Source organism: Uranotaenia lowii, chromosome 1, assembly GCF_029784155.1.
Source record: "Uranotaenia lowii strain MFRU-FL chromosome 1, ASM2978415v1, whole genome shotgun sequence".
In the NCBI taxonomy this organism is placed as follows: Eukaryota; Metazoa; Arthropoda; class Insecta; order Diptera; family Culicidae; genus Uranotaenia; species Uranotaenia lowii.
This window is the reverse complement of record NC_073691.1, coordinates 116,927,329-116,951,603: the sequence shown is the minus strand read 5'-3', so window position 1 is coordinate 116,951,603 and position 24,275 is coordinate 116,927,329. Positions and strand designations below refer to the sequence as shown.

The 24,275-nt window shown below is 35.8% G+C and overlaps 1 protein-coding gene across 1 annotated transcript in view; it reads right to left on the bottom strand.

The window, feature by feature from the left end:
• The window catches only part of LOC129739302 (MOB kinase activator-like 1), a 37,340-nt gene that overhangs the window by 2,069 nt on the left and 10,996 nt on the right, over positions 1-24,275 (bottom strand). The window lies entirely within an intron of this gene.

The following is a 24,275-nucleotide window of genomic DNA, read 5'->3' as shown; positions in this document are numbered from 1 at the left end:
GTTATTGTAACGACTTTTGACAGTTCGATTGGAACTCCGCGGTGACAGTCTGTCGCACTTTTATTTTAGGGCTAGGTTACGGTGTTGGTAATACGCTAAGAAATATTCTACTGGCCCTATTCGCATATGAGTCCCATATGTATTTTCATCGTTTTTGAGTTTTCGATGGAAAACGGATTCTTGAGGTCCAATTTACCTAGAAAACAGATTTTTGTTCGAAGTTTGTTCGCAAAATTTCCAAAAAAATATGACCCCTGGTCTGCCGTGATATGACGAAGTAACGCATATCCATTTGTTTCGATGTTGACTTTTTGACGCCATTTTGTGTGTTTTCCTATGAGCTTTCAAATGCTTTCAACAAATCTAAAGAAAATCGAGAAAAACAAATCGCCAAAAGTGCGATTTATACGCCGAAGTGACGCATATCCAAGCGCTCTTGGAATTGATACAGAACAATTTCAATAACCCATATAATTTTCAGCGACATTCCTCAGATTTAGAAAAAAAACTCATTTTTGAACATGACGATCTGTTTAAAACTAAATAGAGAAGCCCCCCCCCCCCTTCCTCAAAACAGGGGTCCCTAACAACGAAGTTGTCGAGCCTGTTTGCTACCCGGAAAATAATAAAAAGTTAAAATTTACCGAGATAAAAAGATGAACGCCCGTGAAAGCCAAAAAGGTAACTTCTACACCCAAAATAATTTGAAAATTATTTCTACGGTATTTTTCCCGTAAACTAAGATTTTGATGCATCATATCGATTCTACGTGAATTTTGTAGTAACCCCAGTGCAGCAAGAACGCCCCAGTAGCAACTACTTTACTTCCACATAACTGACTCATGAATTTCCCGTCAAGTCTAAGTGGATGATTTCAAATCCGTTTTGTGCATTTTTCTCCAGTGTGTGGTGGCTAATTCATATTAGAAAATGAAATTGTGTTCCGTCGGCTTACTTTTTTTAGCTGATGTGATTTTTTTTTAAGCCGTTGTGTCTGTTGTCATCAGCTAAACATGTTAGCAAGGAGGATTTGTTCGGATATTCATTTGTTTTGGAATTGTCGTTTTGGTAAGTGATAATGATCTCCTTAATTGTAATCAGCTAATTTTTGTTTTTTTTTTTCATTTTTCTGATAGCGATGGCTCTGGATGCGGTGCTTGTTGGAACTCTCGTTCTTTGGTGGGACTTCCGAATAAGATGATCAACGGACCACCATTCACGGAACAACGGACAAGGTAAAATATTTTTTATTCGAATACAACTTTTTATATTAATGCATACTTTTCATTTTTTTTTTTCAGGATGTCCAAAAATAAAAGTGTTTTTAGTGCTTAAAAAGTGTAGTGTTAGTGTTATATTGTGCAAAGAATGTAAAAATAAAGATTATTCATAACAAAATTTCGTTTTTTTATCATCATGAAAAATAAGAAGTAAAAAAACCACCCTTATTTTCATTCCGATAATAAAAACATTCCCCGTGACTTTCATAAACATACCGCGTTGAACTCACTAAAAATTCACGTAAAATTTAGGTGCGTTCCATGAAGCACAAATTCTTATAGGGACACGTTTACATATTGATTTCGTAGCATCTACGTGAAAATCAAGTGGATAAAAATTATGTAGTTCTTCACGTAGTCCCTACGTGCAAATTATTTTGGGTGTACCTCTTCGAGGTGAAACTCACCTCACAGCGAGATAAAGTTTACCTGAATCGAGCTTGTAAAAAAGATAAAATTCACCGAGAAAAAAGGTGAATTCAAAAAGGTAAATCTTACCTCGTAGTGAGGTGAATTGAGCTGAATAAAAAGGTACAGTTCATCTTGAAAAAAGTAACAATTTGCCGAACTCGTTTATTGAGGTTAAGCTGTTTTGTCATTCAGGAACAAGTTTTGCTTTGTGCCCAATATGTGAAAATCGGAACAGAACGGTAAATGTTTTCTTATATTTCTTTAGTACCATCATGTCACCATCTACCGCCCAGTTAAGCGGTTTTTCAACTTCTAACATGTGTAATAAAAAAACGACGGCAGATTTTTATTCGCTTTCTTTTCCAATACATCTCAAAACTGCTCTACTTTAAATAAAAAATTTAGTGGAATCCGAAAAATGTACGCTTTTAAAAATAATTAACTAAACGTTGAGGTGTTCAACTGGCCCTATTACCGCCCACTCGACTTTTTCGGGTATCGATAATGTTTTCTTAAGGAAAAACTATCTAACAACACGGAAACTGTTCTTTTTAATATTGTCCATGTAACGAGCTGTCAAAACCATATTTTGGATCTTAAGAGAATACATTTTGTGAAATCTTTCCCGCAAATTTTGTACAAATTTTAACAAAGTGCGTTGACTGACAAAATGATGATTCCCGGCAAACAGCCTCAAGTAATCGGTTACTTTCAGCGATAAAACATCATTTTCTAACGTAATCAAACTATATGCTTCTTACAATTTACACTTTTGACACAATACATGCGTTAAAAACAAAGAAATTGTGCGTGACCGGTAATTAGGAACCCACACTTTTATTTATACACCAATTACCGCCCATCATTAAACGCTTCAAAAAACACCAACTATTGAAAAAATCGAAAATTTTCCGACGCAAATCTATTCTACAAAAATCAAACTATCGTTTCAAGTCGATTGTAGGACAAATAGGTACTATTTAGTAAACAAAACCCCTTTTTTCCCTAGGAGCACAGTTATGCTTAGTTCGCTAACAGGCGTCGAATTCAATAATTTGACCGGAAACGAAAAACCAAATATTTTATTTCTGGCTATAGTTAGCATAATTAAGTGATGATTTTTCAGTGAAATGGTCGAACAATGATGCCGACACAGAACACAGGTCTTTTTTTTGGAGAAAAAATTCCAGTTTTTTCGAAATACACACAAAAGGGTGATTTTGGGCGGTAAATGGTGTCTGGGCGGTGAATGGTGACTTGATGGTAGTGCGGGTTCTCGTCATAATACTTTGCTTTTGTTACAGATTGGCCAACATTCCGGAACATCCCACAGATCATTCCGGGAAAACGGGACCTAACCGGATCAATCGAAGGGGAAGGATATGAATGTCAACGCAATGCAAGAGGATTCAGTGGCCAAGGTTCCTCGGAAGAACTCGAAGAAGGTGACCGTGAAACAACAATAATTCTCTGCATTCCAACATTAACTATAAAGGTAAAGGTCCCTATTATCTTAAATAAATACCAATTCTTGAACGAATTTCGTTTTGTTTTGCAACCAACCAAACCAGTTAACATTTACCTTTGAAATCAGAGGGTGGGGTAACGGTATTATTTACTATTTTTGCTAGGTGAATGCAAAAAAGGTAAAATTCACCTTTCTGCTAGGTGAATTGAAAAAAGGTAAAATTCACCTTTTTGCTAGGTGAATGAAAATAAGGTAAAATTTACCGAGAAAGCTGGGTGGAAAAAAATCACCTAGCAAAAAGGTAATTTTTACCTTTTTTTATTTTCCGTGTAAATAAAATTTGAATTCAATTGTCAACATGGGGGTTGATGTTAAACTTTTACAGGAGAGTGCTCTTTTCGAATTTAAATTTTTTTATCAAATCTAGATGAACGACCAAAATGAATAATAGGTAACAATCTCGACTCAGAATTTAAACAATAACCTTGAAATCTTATCCTAGGTCTACAATTCTTCTACAGTACGTCTCGGTGGTTGAGTGGTTAGCGTGGTAAGACGGTAATTGCTGGTCTATTGATGGCATGGGCTCGATTCCCATCTCGGTACTGGGTGTTAAATGTTAATCTTAAGTTGTCCGCGTCATTTATTCAGTCTGTAAGCCCAAATCGGCTTAGACGGTGTATGTCTTTTTAAAATTTCAGTTTTTTATCATCGACACAAAATCATGATTCGAATCTTGGTTTTGCATTTCAAACTTAAATTAGTTGTATTTTCATTATTCAAATAAAATTCATCAATTTGGAATATAAAAGAGATTTGGATTCAAATTTTTTATCTAACTCTTATGCAGAATCGGAAGTTCAGAAAGTTTCATAATGGTGATCCAGAATTGAAGCGGTGATATTATTCGCAATTTTAATTTAAACTCACAAGTTGAATTTCGAATAAATAACTGAAGAATGAATCATATTGAAATCTAGAAATTCATAATCCAAATAAGAGATTTCGTATAAGGGTTCTGACTTCTGAGACAATATACGCATTTTGGTTCATTCTTATTATTTAGGAAATGTTATCTGGAACTTAGATTCAAAAATCGTTTTCAAATTCGGTATTCAGATTTGAACTAAGGTTCAAGAGGTGAGGTTCAGACTCGGAAAAAAATAACAGCTCAGATTCAGATTCAACTTGAAGATAAGTTTTATAATCATGATTGAAATATCAATGTCAAAATTTTATTACGGATTCAAATAGCATGAGTTTGTTGTTTCATAATTTTCATTCAGGATTCAAAATTAAATTTATATTCAATCAGAGTCAGTTTTGATCCACAAACCAAAAGAAATCTCAAATATAAAATTAAGTTTGAATTCATTTTTTAAAATTAAGTTCATTGAAAAATCTAGATTTCAATTACCAAAAATATTTACAAGATTCTTATTATAAAAAAAAATATTAATTATAAAGTTTTGTTGGTGAAAGAACTTGTACATATTTAAGTGAAAATTCAGCTGAAAATATATTCTATGGGTTTCATGAGAATAAAAAAGTTTCATACTGAAATCTTGAATTTAAATCGAGTTTTCAAGTGTAGAAAATAAATCTCAATTGAACCGCAAAATGTTTATTTTTGTGGTTAAAAGTATAAGCTTATAACTTGCTGTATTATAATTTGAGTAAATAATAAAGTTTTCTTCTAAATGATACCTTCAAATGTCTTGTTTACTTCTTTAAACTTCATTAAAATAATTTGTAATTTTTAGGACTTATTTTTTAAAAAGTTAGTGTTTAAAATGAATACTTTAATGTAACCTTTAATGTAACCTGACTCAAACCTGAATAAAAATTTTGTAATGTTTTACTATAAATTATGTATGCATTGTTCAAGCAAAAATGATATAGAAAAAACATTGTCACCAAAACACCCCCATGAGTCGCTTCTTCCTACCGCCCTGCAACATCTACATTAATTTAAAAACTAAAGAAATTATTTATCATTTGTAGAATAAAACTTGTTTTTCATGAATTTCAAATTGTATTACATATACATTTGTTTTTAGGGTGAAATCTATAGTATTATTTATTTTTAAAGCTATGCACTTGAGTTTTATTATTTCATGTTAACGAGAATAATTCCACTTTCAAAAATGAGAAGAAGATTTTCAAAAATTCAAATATTTATTTGGTAAGAAAATTATCAAAAAGAAAAAAAAATAATCATACATTAAAACTCCTCTAAAAACTATTTTTTATCGAGCTTTTCTTATCATTCTTATTATATTATCATTCTTATTATCTGGCATTAGTGGCATTAGGGCACGGCAGTGATGTGTCTCATGTGAAACATATTCGAATATGAGTCCCATTACCAAAATTCAGCGCTAGAGTAGGAAACTGTAGATAGAAAATGTAGTAAATGTATTTACTTAAATCAATAATTTGATACCAAAAACATTAATTTAAGGTACACCGGGGTAAATGGGGACACGGAGTAATTGGGGACGGTAGCTATTAAAACAATACTGTTAACTATTTTTTCAAACTTTTAATGCATAATGTTAAATTTACTTGACATCTATCCAATAACTGTAAAATAGATGCGGTTCCGACAATAAAGGATGTTTACTACGGATTTTTTTAACTACGATGTGGAGTTGATATGCATCTTTCCAATCGCAAATTTCTCGTGAACTAGCTAGCTCTTGACGAAAAACTCTACATTGAAACAGTCCTAACATTCGAAACAACCAGTTAGGAAAAGAAACGAAGGTTAAAAATTGAGAAAAAAGGGTTTATTTGCAAAAATCTAAAATTTTGTCTCCAAACCCTACCTGGGGTAAGTGGGGACGGCTTTATACATACTTGATGTTTAGATATTTATTAAATTTTCTATCCTTCATTCAATACAATTTAGCTTTATTTAGCATTCAGATCATGAAAAGTTGGGAAAAGTAATTGTGTTTTCTGGAATAAGTATATATTTACGATAAAATCGGATCTCGTGTGTTGCAACATAAATTACCCACAATAATCACTACCATAAACTTTTTTCAAAATTTTGGACGGTTTGAGCAATAAAGTAACGTATTCAACCAAGAAAACACAAATTTGTTGAAAATTTCCTGAGAAATCATGATAAATTTTTAAAAAAGGGGTAGCCGATATCGTCTGGGCCAGCTAAGAGGCCCTCGACTTTCCTCAAAGCTGTCTCAAGTTCGTCGAAAGAGAAGTTGGTGTTATAGATCCTTCCGTTCAGGGATGGATTTGTTGGCAAAAGTTGCATAGTGGTGTTTGAAGGAGACGATATGGATGCAAAATGGGAGCAGAAAGAGTTGGCTAGGGTGAAAGGGTCAACTACACAAATAACACACGACGTATTACAGGACACGACACACGACGGTCGGACATCATCCTGTAGATGGGCAACACCGAGCCCGAAACCAGTCGACAAAAAGGTAATTTTAGTTCCTTTTTTCCGTTAGTAAGAACGTTAAGTGTCGTGTCCTTTAATACGTCGTGTGTTATTTGTGTAGTTAAAAGTTCTTACGTTGGCACAATCCACTAAAATGAGTGGTGAAAGGGTCGTTTGTGTATTTCTGGTTCAGGAGAAGATGGAAGGGATTGCTTCGGTTTCGCCGTTGAGTATTTTTATTTTGTTCCAGAGCACATGGTGTTTGGATGAATCTCTTCTGTGAATTTCTGCCAGCTGTTGGCTTTGACAGTGCGAACTACGGCTCTGGCTTGTGAACGGGCTGTCTTGAATTCTGAGAGTGCTTGTTGTTTTCTAGGATCATCGTTTGGAATTTTTTTCAGGTATCGTAGTGCTTTCGCTAATCGATCATCAATCAGTTCGGACGTGTTTTAATCGCTCCTCTACACTTTGTGTTCATTTGTTTTTTTTTTGTTTTCGCGTACGTGTTTTTATTTGTCTGCGACCCGCGACGATTATTACTTTTTGCCGATTATTACTTTTGCTTACAAAATGAACAGCATAAAGTGTGATATTTGCACCTTGGACTCTGCTACGGATTCGATAATGTGGAAGTGTATCGGTTGCCCGCGAAGTTTTCATGCATCCTGCGTGGGAATCATTACCCAAAGGAACTCTTTGCGGAGCAAAAAAAGCAGATCCCGGTACATATATCTTACCGTGTTGCGAATCATGCCAGGAGTTTGTACAGGCTAAACTTGATTTCAAATTTTTAGTCGAGCAACAGAAAAAACTTGCGGAACAAATTCACCAAAATACGGAAGTGGCGCACCGCTTTGCGCTTAGTCATGATCAGCCGAACATGATCCTAGAAGCGATCGAGGGTATGGAATCAACGTTACAAGCAATGAAACAAGAGCTTGTGACCATCAGTAAAGACAGCACCTTAGCTGGATCAGTCGCGGCGCTAAAAAACCATGCGACATCTCTGTTCGACTCGGCTATGTTTGCTTCGAAAGAATGCCTGTCGAAGTCGGTAAATTCGGTGACGTCAGGTTTATCCAATGACCTGCGCAACATCAATGAGGAACTGCTTCAATTGCAACAGTTGTCCATGGAAATCGCATCAAGTTGCACGATTACGTCAAATCCAATGTTGGAACTCGACATACTTGACGAATTGAAGTCACTGTCGGCTAACATAGCCTCTGCCCGTTGCCCTACTCCCTCACCTCCGACACCTGATTACCCAAGTTTAGAAGTGGAGCTCAACCGAAAGTTAAATGACTCAGGCTGGCGAATTCTGGGTAAAAAGAAGGTTTGGAAAGCTGACTGGACAGAGTTTGATGCCCGTCAGTTACGTCGCAAAGAACAACAAAAAATCGCAGACAAAGCGAAAAAACGAAGAAACCGTCAACGGAAGGTACAACGCAATCAAAATATCATCAGTACTAATAATAAAAACTACAAAAAACAACAACAACCATAACAAAGACTCACACTACTTCACCCGCAACAATTATAACAAAAACATCAACAGGAATTCAAACATAAAAATATTCAATAATCGGGACCACTCCAACTACCCCAAGAACTCCTACAATTTTAATCACAACAAATACAACAATAACTACTCGCTACCGCCGGATCGTGAACTCCTAGCCGCTGCTAAAAATATTTTCTCCCAGCCACCTACCAGAAAAAATTGGACCAACTTTCAACGGGGTGAAATACTAAACCCTCCAAGGCACGACGCTCGATCACCTCCAGTAGTACATCAACCCAATTGGATGGCACCGGGGACCTCATCAACTATACCATGCCGAGCGTGTTCCTGTTCCTGTGGCCATTCGTGTTTTTAAACTCTCGGACGAACCCCTCGGAGGATTCCAACCAATCCAATAACATACAGGAAGTATCAAATTTCGATACCAATAACATTGTAGAGATTGATAGAAGTTTGAATAATTTCAATGTTACGTCTTCTTCGGGCCAAAATGACAGCAACAAGTTTAAAGAGTTAGTTATATATTGTCAAAATTTTAATAGGATGAGAAGTGCCGTTAAGATGAATGAAATTTTCAAAAAGGTGTCCGGTTGTTTTTTCCCTGTTATTTTAGGCACTGAAACTAGTTGGGACGAAAGCGTGAGTAGTGAAGAAATTTTTGTTGATAGATTTAATGTGTTCAGAGGTGATCGAGATAAATCACTATCTGAGAAAAAGTCTGGTGGAGGAGTGTTAATTGCTGTCTCTACAGATTATAATTCAGTACCAATTTCATCAAGTAAATTTAGAGAGTTTGATCATGTGTGGGTCAAATCAGTAATCGAAAATCAAATACATATTTTTGCCTCAGTCTACTTCCCTCCAGAAAGCGCTAAAAAAGACTCGTATGAACTATTCTTTGAATTTGCTAAAAACATATTATCAAAATTTGAACCTGAAACTAATGTACACATTTATGGGGACTTCAATCAACGAGCGGCAAATTTTATTAATGATGAAGAAAATGAATCACTTTTAATCCCAATTGTAGGAGAAAATGAAACGCTTCAAACCCTTTTTGGCAAATGCGCAGAGTTAGGTCTTAATCAAGTTAATCATATCAGAAATCAAAATAACTGCTATTTAGATTTACTTTTTACTAATATGACTGAAGATTTCTGTGTGACTGAGTCACTTACTGCGCTGTGGAAAAACGAAGTGTTCCACACTGCAATAGAATATTCCATATTTATACATGAAAACTCCACAGTGTTGGATAGTGGTTTATCTGAGCAATACTATGATTTTGAACAAGCCAATTACGTAGGTATTAAGAACAAATTAAATGCTGTAGATTGGCAATCATTAATTCGAAACCAAAACCCAGAACAAGCAGTGGATGATTTCTACAAAATTATATATGATATTTTAGAATCGACAGTACCAAAAAAAACAAAGAAGTATAAAGAAAAGATCTAAAATTCCAGCATGGTACAATAGAACAATAATAAATCTCAAAAATAGAAAGCAGAAAGCTCATAAAGCCTACAAAAAAGATAATTGTGATGTGAATCGCTTAAATTATTTGGCCATTTGCGAGCAGTTGAACATTGAAATCAAAAATTCGTTCGAGCATTACAACAATTTGATAGAAAATAATATAAAGAAGGACACTAAAAAATTTTTCAACTTTGTCAAAGAAAAGCAAAAATCTCAAATGAAATTTGAAAGCAAAATAGGGAATACTAAAAACGAAATCAGTAATCTATTTGCAAATTTTTTTCAAGAAGTTTATACTACACATGACGACAATGATCGAGATTTTGATTATTTCTCATATCTTGGTGATCCGTTACTAAATGTTGATGTCAATAACATATTGCTCAGTGAAATACTTGCTTCTTTGGATGCATTAGATTCATCAAAAGGGCCAGGTGCAGATGGTTTGCCCCCAAAATTTTTAAAGTTGCTGTCAAAAGAAATTTCCTGCAATATGGAAAGAATCTTTTTTGGTTCCAATATTTAAAAGTGGCATCAAATCCGATGTACGAAATTATCGTGGAGTTGCTATATTATCCTGCATTCCTAAATTGTTCGAATCCATTATTAATAGAAATATATTCTCACAAGTAAAAAAATTAATCTCAAATAAACAACATGGTTTTTTCAAAGGCCGTTCTACGACCACTAATTTACTACATTTTGTAACATTTACTATAAAAGCGATGGAAAACGGCAATTATGTTGAAACATTGTATACTGATTTTAGTAAAGCATTCGATAGGGTCGACATTCCTTTGTTACTTTTCAAGTTAGCTAAGCTTGGGTTTAATCATAGACTTTTGCAATGGATCCAGTCATATTTAACTGGTAGAACACAAAGAGTACGATTTGAAGGAAGTCTGTCACCAGTTGTAAATGTAACATCAGGTGTTCCTCAAGGTTCTCATCTTGGCCCGTTACTGTTTATTTTATTTGTTAACGATGTTGACTACATCTTAAAAGATTTAAATGTTTCAATTTACGCAGACGATATGAAAATTTTTCTGGAAATACGTAAACCATCGGATATTGAAGTGTTTCAACGTGGACTAAATTGTTTTTATACCTGGTGTTCAAAATGTTTACTAGAGCTTAATGTAAAAAAATGTAACTCAATATCATTTTCGAGAAAGCAACTAATGAGACAAGAATCAGTAAAATTAGGTCAAAATAAAGTTGAAAGGTGTAGTCAAGTGAGAGACTTAGGAATCTTATTGGACTCTAAACTAACCTTCGTTGTCCATTTTAATAATATTATCTACAAGGCAAGTAATATGCTTGGTTTTATCAAAAGATTTAGTCTACAATTTAATGATCCTTACACAATAAAAACTTTGTATGTAACTTATGTTAGGCCCCTCCTTGAATACTGCAGTGTAGTGTGGTCTCCATACCAAGAAGTTCACATAAATCGTATTGAGTCAGTACAAAAGCAATTCTTGTTGTTTGCCTTGCGTAAATTAGGCTGGACGACTTTACCCCTTCCATCATATGAATCTCGATGCATGCTTATTAATTTAAATACAATGAAAAAACGAAGAGAGTTTGCAATGATAGCCTTCATAAATGATACTGTGACTCAAAAAGTAAATGCTCCTGAAATTTTAGAAAATCTTAACTTTTATGCTCCCACTAGATCTTTAAGAAACCGGAATTTATTTTATATCAATAGTCACAGAACAAATTATGCCAAAAATGTACCAATTAACAGAATGATATCCTGCTATAATATGTATTATGAAAATCTAGATGTTACAATGAACAGAAATAAACTTAAAAAACATTTCTTCCGGATTAATTAGCCATAGTATATAACTAGTTATAAACGTATTTGTAAATGAAACGGTCTACAATTGATTGACGACAATAAATAAATAAATAAATTTCCACCTTTTTTGATGGCAGAGCGGACTTTTGGACCCCACTAAGGGACTGCAGTCTTGCCGGGGACGCCGCTGGTCCGCGGGATGTTTTAGTTCCTGCTTCCAAAAGTATTTTTGTGAAGTAGGGAATGCATAACGATGTTTCAAGGGCTAGGGATTTATCGACTTCCATTTGGTATCCTATCCAGTCTGCTTCGTCGTACTTCCAGCGTGGTCTGGTCGCGGATTTAGGTGTAGGGTGTTCGAGCTTAATCAAAAATTTGCCAACCAATCTTTAGTCCGAGCTCCCATGAGCCCAGTGTGATGCCGATAGCGGACATATTGCCGGAGGCAGGATCCATTCTGGTTGGTTGCAAGTTGTTCAATATAGTCAAGTTTCGACTTAAGGCTAGGTCTTCCAAAAAAGAGCCTTTATTGGTGGTCTGGGAACTGCCCCATCTAGAGGAGTGGACGTTTAGGTCACCCATGATGATGAAGGGGGTGGAAGCTCGGATAAGAGATACTCTATTTCACTTGTGAACTGATGGTAGGGCAGTTGAGGAGCAATGTAGAGAGACACGACGGTTATGTCTATCGGTGTGTGGACTCTGAGGCCGATGACATAGTGAGTGCGATGCGATGCGAACCGGCGAATGCGATTCAATGTGGCGAACCACATTTGATGAAAATGTATGTGAATCGCTTAAACCTGACATACTCAACGCGGCAAAGCAGATGTCAATTTGTTCCGTCGCTCGAGTTCGCATTGGCCGCTTTCGCCAATTCGCATCGCATCGCTCTCACTTAGTGGTATGAATAAGGTTTAGCAATTGCTTCGGTAGCTTTTACTTAGCTCGAAATCAAGCAAAGTAAAAGCCCAAAGCATTTGCTTAGTTTGGTATGAATAAACATTTGCTTAGCGGATGTGTACTAAAGTCTTAGAACATAGCTTTTGCTTCGAAAAATAGAGCTATCCAACCAGCAGAATCTGAAGTTTTCTAAAGTTAAATGAAAGAAGACGATCAGAAAATTGAAAAGTACGGCTAAAATAGCCATGAAGTCGACGGTGCGGATGGTGGGTGTAAGAACGACCGGAAAGTTTTTGGTTAATGCGTGCTCGTATGTTGATGTTTAAAGAAAAATGAATACATATTCGAATATAGTCAAACAACAAATGGCCTAACTTTAACATTTATCATAGCTCTCCCACACGTATTCGGATCGCGATAATCCGATGTATAAAAAATAGGCAATAGGCGCGCATCTTAATTTAAATATTTTTTTTAAATCTTAGAAAGAAAAAAATCACGTAAATATGGAAGTCTGAAATATGTTTTAAATTATAACAATTTTCTTCCAACTTCGAGCCGATTGCGACTTCTTCCACTATAGCCGGATTTTTTTTAATTTGGAATATTTACTAATTGATTTGTTTAGTTTCATCTTAGACGAATCATTTCATACAACGACAGGAATATGCAAAAAGCTAGGTTATCACTTCGACTTTTCTTTATCTATGTTGAAAATGCTGTTTTGAATTGTATTGAAGTGTAATATTGCTAATTTAATAAATTCATGACATTGCTAAAGAATTTTTTATTGGAAAAGTCTGCTACCGAGCATGCTTAGAAAATAAAGCAATTGCTAGGAGATTTGTCGAGCGATTACTTTAAATTTGGGCTTTATTCATACCAAATTAGCTTGTTCTAAAAGTGAAAGCTCCTGACAGAGAAAACAGCTGTCAAAAAAAACTTTATTCATATCAACCGAAGCAATTGCTTTAAGCGACTGCTCGATTTAGTTTAGCAAAAGCAATTGCTAGGTTTTTTTCATATCACCTACTATGTCATCAGCCTGACACAGACTGCGTTTAAAGTGGTGTTGATATTGAGAAGTTTGTAGGGGGTGTTGATTTTTACGGCTAGACCGGTGCCTTGGCGCGATGATGTGTCGGATGTCGTATGTAGATTGTATCCTTTTATGATGTTTTGTGGGATTTTGAAGTTCGTTAGTATGTCTTGGATGCCAAAAATAGTTGGTGAAGCATTTGAAAGGAGGACTTGAATATCGGGAAGTCTTTTTGTGAGGCCTCTAGTGTTCCATTGGATGGCAAAATTTTAAGATTTTTTTGAGCGGGTCTGTTAGTCATGGTGGTATTGTAAGATTGGTTCTGCATTCTATTTAGTGTGCTTGACGGTGTATGCATATTTGTTTGGGATAGGTTTATTTTAACGGTTTTGGTTTTGTGACTTACCGGACTGCTTGAAGGGGTCTGGTGGTTTACCTTTACCTGGCTGGGTGGGTTGCGGAGTGGATGGAAGAGTTTGATTTTTCGGACCGCGCGATCGTTTTTTCTTGGGTCGTTCCTTTGTTTGGCTTTTTATGGGGTCTCCTCCGGTGGGGGAGTCTTCGGAGGATGACTTCCAAAAGCGCTTGGGTGTAGAGATTGTGCTAACTGTAGAGCTGTTACTGGTCATGTCGGTGTCGCTATCAGATTCCTCGTGTGATCTTGGGTCCTGTTGTTTTTTGTTTTTCACTTGGCTTGTGAGTTTCTCAATTAGGGTGATGAGAAAGGCTACCAATTGTTTGAGTTCGGATATTTCCATATTCTTGTCGTTGATTGCGGAATTTAAGCGTGTGTGTGTGTGTGTATGATCCAACCAACGACCCCCTGAGCTGGCAGGTATGTTATACAAAAGAATCAATTTTAATCCACTTGATTAAACTTGTTCAGTTGCGCGTGCTGGTGGTGTTAGCTCTATTGCAATTCCAGGAACCCATTTCAGAATGACAGAGACCTAGCTGCGCATTCCGAGGTAACTTTCCTTGTCAATAAGCCCCGCCCAATCACAGCCACATGTCCAAATGGGTCATGCGATTATGATTAGACTTTCCATCTTATATTGTTGGCACATCCAAGTACTAAATAGATATAATTGCAACTATTTCTAATTAGTACCCTAAAAAACCCAATACAAGATAGACGTGTATTTAGTGGATGGTAAAAAAAAATATGTCTTTTACTAAACTATGAACTAATAGATAAATATGATGGGTAAAAATAACAAATAAAAAGGATTTAATATTGATCGATGGAGCTGAAAAAATAATATTATAAATATTATGAACATAGTTACAATTGTTGAAGATAAAATAACCACAGATATTCACAGTTTATTCGCTCAATCTTACCTCAGGCTTACTGTAACTGATCTGTTATAAGACAAAATGACGAGTCTTTTCAATTTCATTGCAAATATTACAGTAGCACCATATCACATTTACATCATATGCTCCATGGCAATCTGAGAGTTATCCTAGTATTCCTAGTCATTTAAAAATCACATGTTTGAGTGCAATTTTTTACTTATTTTGTTGTATCTGTATAATATCGCTATTCCTTGCAGAAACCAGACTTTAAAAGTTAAGTTTATATCTTAATTTTCAACTATGAATCAGTTATGTTTTTCGAATCTTCCACCAGACGTCAATAACAGAAAAATTTACTCATTAGATGTCGGTGAATAATGAAAACTTTTATTCACCAGATGTCAGCAGTTTCGAGCTTTACTAGCGCTATCTACATTTGCTTTTTTACCAACGGTTAGCAAAAAGGCTTCATTACCGACATCTTCCACAAGTTCACTCAGATAACATAATAATAATGAAATGTATACTTATCTTGCAATTCGTTGTTTGATCGATCAGATTTCGAATATTTAGAAATCAGCTGTAGATTTTCAATTTTCATAACCATGAAAATTAACCTCATGAATTTTTAATCTCTGGAAGCGTTTCATTTCATGCACTACTGATAACGCATCGCGGGGAACCTACCCTGTATCTAAGACTCACACCATCATTTGCACAAACTGACGAAGCTCGAATGACGAAAAGGCTCACGCTTTCATCACCGGGGGACAAAATGGAAAGTGGAACAAGAGAAATGGTTTTCTTATTTTTGCATACAATTTCTGCACTTTACAATCACAACGCGAATAAACTATCTATTGCATTTGATGCAAAACACTTAAAAGAATGGAACGAATACAAAATCACATTGAAATACTCGAAAATTTCAAAAAAAATACAACATTTTCTTCCGATGAAAATGTAAACACAATCACTACGGCAGGGTTGCCAGAAATCCTTCCGTTGATTGCGGAATTTAAGCGGCACTTAAATACGCTTGTGCGGGCAACACGTCAAAGGATCGAGATTGACTGGTACGAAAACTATTCGAAATTTTGTTCTAGTTTTCATTTTCATATAACGAATAACCGTCGAGGAAGAATGACCTTAACGGGTTAAACTCCTATCAAAAAAGAAAAAAATATATATAACGAATAACAGTAATATTCACAGTTTTATTTCCGCCTTCGTCGGTATCGGACGGCTTTTTCTTTCTCTCGATATTGAGACTAAAGGCAAATGATAAGTTTTTTTCTAACTGGTGTTAGACTACCAATTTGCTCGCGATGAGCCCATCGCCCGGGGATTATCCCGGTTGAACTGTTCCGGAATGGTTAGACCGCCAGAACCTACACGGTCGACTGTACTACCTAATCCTTAAAGCTGCGGAAGGACACGAGCTGCCCAAAAATCCCTTTGTGATATCTCGATTTATCGCGGATCATGTTGGGACTATTGAAGGAGGTTTTGTTGAGCGCAAGAATAACTGGTACGGGTTGAAAGTAAGGAATAAGGACCAAATAAGGCTACTTGCTAAATTAACCCATTTGGGTGGTACCCCGATTTTTATTGGGTGTTATCCTCATTTGAACCAAAGAAAATGTGTAGTAACTTGTAGAGAAGTGGATGGTATGAAAAACCAGGAATTACAAACCGAATTAGCACCACAAAAAATCATAGACGTTAGACGTATCACCAAGAAATCAGCTTCAGGGTTCGTAGACACACCTACACTGATACTATCAATAAACAGCACAATTATTCCAGAGTTTATTAACTTTGGTTTGCTAAGAGTTCGTACTCGTCCTTACTACTCACAACCCCTGCATTGACGACAGAAATGCTTAAAATATGGTCATCCAAAAAATAAATGCCAACAAAAGACACGTACTTGTAAAAAATGCTCCAAGATCTACGAGAACGAAGAAGAAAACTGTACATCTCCAAGCTATTGCCACAATTGCAAAGGAAATCATGGTCCTATCGACAGATCTTGCCCTTTGTGGGCAGCTGAAACGGCAGCGATAAAAATAAGCACCAACCAAAATGTACCTATAGTCACAGCTCGACAAATGATCCAAACCAACAGCAGCAGCACGAGCTACGCACAAGTAGCTAAACGTTGCCCAGCCGAATGATAAAACACTCCGAACCGAACATCTACCACCGCAACAATCAAACCAACAGCAGCAACAACGAGAAGAAAACCAACAGCAGATCAGTCAACAGAAACGCACGAGAATAGAAAACACTGCATCACATCAACGACCATCAGCCGAAGCTCCAAAGGCAACGAGCAATTTGGAGCTCGAATCGCCCCCTAGGAAACGAAACCCCGCCTTGCTTCAGCCCTCATCTCAAGTACCTTCAACTCGTGAATGTGCACATGATGATGAGCTTAACACTGAGCCCAATTCTATCCCTGCAGGAGGAGCTCGAGCAACTCGAAGTCGATCGCGCATCGACATCAAAAAGTGATTTTGTTCTTCCTATCCTTCCCCAATATCCTTGCCCTTTACCCTTTACCTTACTCCTCATTTAGTATTAAGTGGAAACCCTCGGCACAAAAATACTGTGAAAGTAAACGGCCTTAATAAATATATATTTTAAGAATTAATAAAAAAAAAATAACAGTAATATTTGAAATACTACCCAAGCAACCAAAAGTCACACATTTAATCCAATGAAGGCTTTGAAAGTTACATATTGGCTGACAAAGAGAATCAACTGCCCAATTCCCTTAAGTGAACTTTATGTACTGATTAATGAACTTGAGAGCTGCAAAAGTGATTTATATGTACGTTGTATGTGACTTATTTTGCCTAATTCCCATGAGTGAACTATATGTACTCATTAATGAACTTGAAAGCTGCAAAAGTGATTTATATGTACTTTGTATGGGACTTAAGTCACATAATGGACACAAAAGTGCTCAAAACGGGATTTACTAAGTCACAAAAAGTGTATTCACGGAGAAAAAAGACGACAGTTGTTCCAATTATTTCAGCTTGTTATGCCAATAATCGAAATGCAGTTGATTTTTATTTCTTTTTGGCCAAAGTTATTTCAATTTTATGAAGGATTAATCACCGTAATTTATATTTGTAGATTTAATTTATCGGCATAGCGGTGAAAAGTGATGTCCTTTTTAGTAGGGACATCTAAAGATTATGAAAAACTTGCAGTGCGGACAAACTGCAAGTTTTCCCTTGTGGGGCGGACCACGCTTGGCCTACCAATGTGTGGTGGTAGATGCAACTCTATCTGTATCTACCGCTTCATAGTAGTAAGCCCGTGAGGAACAAAAATTTGATATGTGATGATATGCTTCTAAATAAACTCTACCCGCTCATTTTCAACATCTTTCATTTCATCTAACCTTCTATCCACCTATATAAAAAATCATAATCTTTAGATGTCCCTACTAAAAAGGACATCACTTTTCACCGCTAGGCCGATAAATTAAATCTTCAAATATGAATTACGTTGATTTTTTCGCATTCAACTTCTTATATAATAGATTCAACTACAAACTTCTAATTGTCCTTACGCAATCAACTATCAATATAATGCATTCAACTGTATGATTTATTTTATGCATTCAACTTTAAATACAATAGATTCAACTACAAACTGCTGATTGACCTTATGCAATCAACTATGAATATAGTAGATTCAATTGTAATGATATAATTGATTCAATTGTAATGGTATAATTGATTCAACTGTAGATATGATAGATTCAACTACAATGGTATGATTGATTTTAGGCATTCAACTATAAATATAATAGATTCAACAGTAGTGGTAAAATTGATTCAACTGTAAATATGATAGATTCAACTGTAGTGGTATAATTGATTTAATTGTCAATATGATAGATTCAACTACAATTGTATCATTGATTCTAGGTATTGAACCATAAATATAGTAAATAAAACTATATTGTTATGATAGATTGTGTGTTACTTGAATACTATAGTGTTCATCAGCAAAAAAAAAATAGTAAGTGTGGGACCCAATAGGTGTTCCCTGTAGCGATCGTATCGCTGTTTTGGGGCTTAGCCGATAGTTCCTGACATCGGTGGCAAAACGCAAGCGCTCTCCGATGATGGGGAAACATTTTCCTCTACCAGTTCCTGGAATTGGGAAAAGTACACCTACTCTAGCTGCCCGGGAAACCGACGTAGGTCTCAACGTTCTTTTACATAATCCTGGCAGGATCCCACAGGAAACTAGCATTATGGTAAGTCAGCGTATGATAGATTTATGTCATGATAAAGCATGGATCACTACAAATCTGGACGCACTATTTATTTTACCATAGTGCTCCTAGTTGTCGGATCTGGAATTTCTTGGCAGCACTTTGTAGAGGAATGTTTCTTCTACCAGTGCTGAAAATTTCATTACGATTCGCTTTGTTTCAAAAAAGTTACACGTGATGGAAGCCGCGAGATGAAAATAAATTTTGAACACCCACGTCAAAAACCCGACGTGGTCGGGTTCAAAAATCGCGAAATCGTTAAAAATTGTCATATCAACCGTGTATAGCGTTCTCAAACGTTTCCGTGAGATGCGTACTATAGATCAGCAGGTTCATACCAAGCGTTATAGTGGACCTAAGAATCAGAAACTGCATTTGAAGGTGTTGAGAACGATCAAGGAAAACACAGGGTAGTCGGACTATGACATTGCCAAGAAATTCAACGCCGACCGGTGCACCGTCAGCAGAATTCGTCTACGCGAAGAAATACGATCCTATCGGACCAGTAAGCAACCAAACCGGACATTGAAGCAGAATTTAGTAGCCAAAGGACGTGCCCGCAAGTTATACAAGAAGATTCCAACGAAGTTCGACGGATGCATCCTCATGGATGACGAAACGTACGTGAAGATGGATTTTGGGCAGCTTTCTGGCCAAAAATTATGTAAAGCCACTGCACTGGTGCACTACACTGGTCATGGTGATGTCCCCGGCAACTTCAAATTCGTTTTTGCTGATAAGTGTGCAAGAAAGTGTTTGATCTGGCAAGGTATTTGCAGCTGCGGACGAAAAATTCCGGTTTTTGTGAAAAACAAGACCATGGACTCCGAAATTTACAAGGAGGAATGCCTGAAAAACTTTTTTTTTTCGTACATTAGATCTCACAAAGGACTAGTTAAGTTTCCGCCAGATTTGGCAAGCTGCCACCACAGCTAGGAGGTTCTACAGTGGTATTGGGCCAACGGGCGGATTTTGTCGAAAAGGACATCAACCCACCCAACTGCCTTAATTCCGCCCTATCGAAAAATTTTGGGCAATTGTCAAGCAGAAGATGAAGAAGAATGGTAGGACGACTCGGGAAGCAACAGAGATGAAGAGATTGTGGGACAAAATGGCCGCTGAGGTCAGCGAATAGGGTGTTCAAACTATAATGAGTGATACTCAACCAAAAGTTCGAAAATTCATCAAAACAGCATCGGAATAATTTTTTTATTGTTTTTCCTTTAAAGTGCAATAAAAACCCTACATTTCAAGTACAAAACATTTTTATTTCGTTTACATAGCTCCGAGATAGACCCGTTTTAATGCGTCCAGATTTGTAGTGATCCATGCTTTATTGAGTAAATTTTCCCCCCACAAGGTCAATCTTCGCCGGGTGCAGAAGCACGGACGTCTTCCGCACCGATTAGTTAAGACGCACAATCTCCTGGGCAACCATGCATCAAGGTGCAAAAAGAACAACAGCGGAGGCACCAGGACGTGGATATCGGGATTTCCGGTCAGGTTTTATAGCATCATGGCGGCTAAAACGAACTAGATGCAGAATGCTGAAATAATAAATTAATAGAAAATAAAACGTAGCCATAAAATTATTCCGAAAAAGTGCTTCAGATATGATAACTTCCAATATAAACCGAAATTAAATGTACAATATTTATAGTTGACCTCAGTGAATCAATCATAGCGAGCGCCAATGTGGTCTAGTGGATAGGCTGGCGCGAGTCTAGTGTTGGTATGCCAGGCGTACTGGGTTCGATTCCCGGTATCGGCAAGAAAACTTTTGGGTTCGAATGGCCGACAGGTAAGATGTGTTTACTCTTATAAAACTGACTATATGATAAGAATGTTCAATCAGTTGCCAGCTGGCCAGGTATATACACGGATGCCGGTATACCTGTAAGTAAACTAGCCCACCTGATTGACTCGTTCTTCCAAAATACACCTACATCAACACAATACATTCATCCATAACAGTTCATACGAAGCCATGGGGTCCGGGTATGATGTCCCCCTTTGCATTGGAGATTTGTCGAACTTTTTTTTTTGTCTTTATTTAAGAGGTTTTCAGCCGCAGGCTGGTTCGCCTCTGTAAAAGTTGTATTATATACTTAAGAATTAGGGGAGAGGCGGGCTATATGCGCATATTAAGGAAAACACTCATTTTCTCCTATACTCCGATAGATAGGAGTCTAAAAACTATATGCACATGAGCGGACATCTGTTTTCTATACGTAAGAGCAATTTTTCTTTTAAAATCTCTTACAGTTTTTGTGAAAATAATTTTATAATAAAAGAAGTCAAAATAGCCAATTTCCAAAACCGGCGGGCTAAATGCGCATATTTATGTTTTAAGCTATATTTCATTTACACTTGCAATATTTTGAAATTATTTAGTTGAAAATGGTAGAAACGGATGTTAAGCATACGTCAAGGCTGAAATTTTGGTGAAATTTTTTACATCACTAGTTCTTTTGCATGAAACATAGTTAAGTATGCCATATGGTCATATTTCATGGTAATATTTTGTTCATATTGTATTTATATCGGATCAGTATGAAGTTCTTCTTTTTTCGCTATAAGATCGTGATTTGAGCGTAGATTCAATGTTTAAATGATAGAGAGTAAAAAATTTATAAGAATAATCTATTTTTCTTGATATAGGCATTTAACCTGCCTTGATATGGGCATTCAGAACCTGTCTCTTATTCCAATATTTTATCATCTACAACTTTGCCAAAAGCTTCAATTTGTTGAATTTCCGATCTCCAGACGAATAAGGAAGAAAAACCATTAAAATTTTTGTTCACAGAATCTGTACGCCCAATAATTAAAGTTCAATATATTATAATAAAACTGGCAAAAATCTTGTTTGAATTTTTAAATTTTTTCGACTTTATATAACAATTTAATTTTTTCATGCCATGTGTTAAAAGCGTATTACCCTCAAACTCCACTGATTAGATATGATGAATCTCTAGCCATATCGTCAATCAGCTGTATGCGCATATTACCCAACATGCGCATTTAGGAACACTTCCCCCTACAGGTCGTTATACAAACTTGATTCTTTGAGAAATTCTAGCAATTTTTCTTCATTCACTGGGTCATTGGAAAGTGCGTTGCGGATAGATTGGTCAATATCGTATGTTTTTCTGGTGCCATGGAAACCGGGACATTCTGTGATGATGTGTTCTACCGTAAGTCTCGTGTTGCACTGCTCGCAAATCGGTGTGGATCCTCCCTCTAAAATTTGTCGAACTTAATAATCTAAAGAATGCATGTGAGCACATACTTAGGCAGAAACGGTGAATCCGTGCACCCATGGTGGATAACCAACATACATACATACATATACCTTAGTGAATCAATCATAGAAATAAAATTTAATCTATCATATTAAAGAGACGAACCAACAAAAGTTGAAAATCTCTATAATAAAGACAAAAAAAATCTATCATATTTATAATTAAATCAATCATCTTATTATAATGGAATCTATCATATTTATAATTCAATCAATTATATTATTATAGTTGAATCTATCATATTTATAATTAAATCAATCATATCAATTATAGTTGATTCAAATATAATTATTGATGAATGTATAACATCAATCGTGTTGAATCTATTATATTTATAGTTTAATTGCACAAAATTTATCATACAACTATAGTAGAATGTATTATATACATTGTTAAATGTACGAAATCAATCAGATTGTCTATTATATGTATTGCTGAAATTTGAATAATTATAGTTAGCCGAGAATCAATCAGATATATGATTAATCATATAACTGATTGCTTCTCGGCTAACTATAATTATATTGAATATAAGTGGATTATTGTTGGAAATACTACACTCAGAGGAAATCTTATTATAAATTTCATAAGAGGCGTCTTATGAACCACTTTTTTGCGTCCAAAATAATTTTTCATAAGAGTCTTATGAAATTCTTTCAATTTTCATACGAAGTTCTTATGAAAAATAGAAGAAGTGGCATTGTGAAAATACAATGAACAAATTCATTCCATCAGTCATTTTTTCGTCAACATACTAAGTACTAACCTGTTGTGGAGCCACCAGTTTTTTTTTAAGTTAAAAGTGATTTTGTTATTTTAAAGGGTAAGTTTATTTTTAGTGAGCGTTAAATTATTTATAAACTTATAGAGGTTTTTTTTTGTTTTCTTTCAGCATGTTCGCCGGCGGAAAGGATAAGGGGACGGGGTGCGGCAGAATGACTGTTAGAATCGGGCATTGATGTGCTGCTCATGGTTATCATGAAGTAATATGTAAAAAATAACCCAGAAAATAAATTGAATGTTTTTACATCAATTATCTCGATATTTTCTCATTAAAGCTAACATTTTCAGTTTCCATAAGACCCTCTTATGAAAAGCAACAACCTCTCATTGAAGCAGGTGTTCATCTGAAGAATTCATTCGCTTCATAAGACAATCTTATGAATTTCATAGATTTTTCTTATGGCGCCACTTTATAAGAGAATCTTATTATAGACATAATAGTATTTTTCTGAGTGTATACTTTTTTCTCCGTGTTGGGGTGCTTTCAAATTCAAATCACCACATCGAGTTTTAGTTCTTGTTAGAACAACATCTAGGCGTGGTCTGTTGTAGCGTGTTCCCATCTCACCATTCGACCCCCAAGCTGGGCTACTTTTTTTTCAATAAGTAATTTGGTAATTGAGTGACCATTCTGATGCGATATATGTAGGAAATGTAGGAAAGAAGCAATTGAGCAATTTGTCGAGTTTGGAATCCGGTGCGTGGCATCATGGCGAAACCATGTACACTGAGTTTTTTTTACGCGGTATTTCGCCCCGCATAAAAAAATCCACGTAAAAAAATCCTCATTAATTCGAAAATCCGCGTAAAAAAACCGCGTTAATTCGAAAATCCGCGTAAAAAAAACCGCGTTTATTCGAAAATCCGCGTAAAAAAAACTCGTTAATTCGAAAATCCACGTAAAAAAACCCCAAAATTCGAGAATCCACGTAAAAATCCATTTTAATAAAAAAAATTCGCGCAAAAAAGCACGTTACTAAAAAAACGCGTAAGAACCATGATTATTTAAAAATTTGCGTGTTTATTTTTATGTTAAAATCATTATTTATTTATTTGATCCTAGGCTTCAGCCTTTAATCTTTACTAGTTTTAACTAATTATTTAAGAATACACTAACTTAAATCTATTTTTGATTTGTTCTCTGGACATTTCTAGCTTTATCACATTAGCATGAGCGTTGTAGAGCGCCATCATTCGATAAATAGGTTCATTCCGAGCGTAGTTCTGGATACGGTTTGTAAGCTGAAACGGT